This window comes from Sinocyclocheilus anshuiensis, unplaced genomic scaffold (assembly GCF_001515605.1).
Source record: "Sinocyclocheilus anshuiensis isolate Anshui unplaced genomic scaffold, SAMN03320099.WGS_v1.1 scaffold1600, whole genome shotgun sequence".
NCBI classification, from domain to species: domain Eukaryota; kingdom Metazoa; phylum Chordata; class Actinopteri; order Cypriniformes; family Cyprinidae; genus Sinocyclocheilus; species Sinocyclocheilus anshuiensis.
This window is the reverse complement of record NW_015557143.1, coordinates 51,002-51,591: the sequence shown is the minus strand read 5'-3', so window position 1 is coordinate 51,591 and position 590 is coordinate 51,002.

Sequence of the window (590 nt, the reverse complement as noted above, 5' to 3'; positions counted from 1 at the left end):
CATCATGAGGCAAGTCAAGTCACAACAGATCTTCATGAGTCAAGTCAGGTCACAGTTGATAGTCATGAGTCAAGTCTAGTCACAGTTGTTCTTCCTGAGTTCAGTCAAGTCACAGCTGATCTTCCTGAGTTCAGTCAAGCACCGCTGGTATCCCCAAACCCACTCACTCTAACCCTTCTGTTCATGAACTCATTCCCCTGTCTGCAGCACTTCCCATATGGGGGGTTGCTTTATGGTGCATCTGGGCTGCGTACTCCACCGCCGATTTGCTAGAGGCAGCGGCACCAGCTACAACATCTCCAGAGGTGGCGGCTTACGCTGCAGTACCTCCCGAAACGGCGGTGCTCACTTCAGCTCCTTGCGTGGTGGTGGCGCCCAGCAAGGCACTTTCAGCCTGTCCTGTTCCGGCCAAGGAGGCCGCCTTTGAACTCTCTGTCTGTCCTGTTCCGGCCAAGGAGGCCGTCAAAGAACTCTCTGCCTGTCCTGTTCCAGCCAAGGAGGCCGTCAATGAACTCTCTGTCTGTTTTGTTCCGGCCAAGGAGGCCGTCTATGAACTCTCTGCTCGTCCTGTTCCGGCCAAGGAGGCCGCC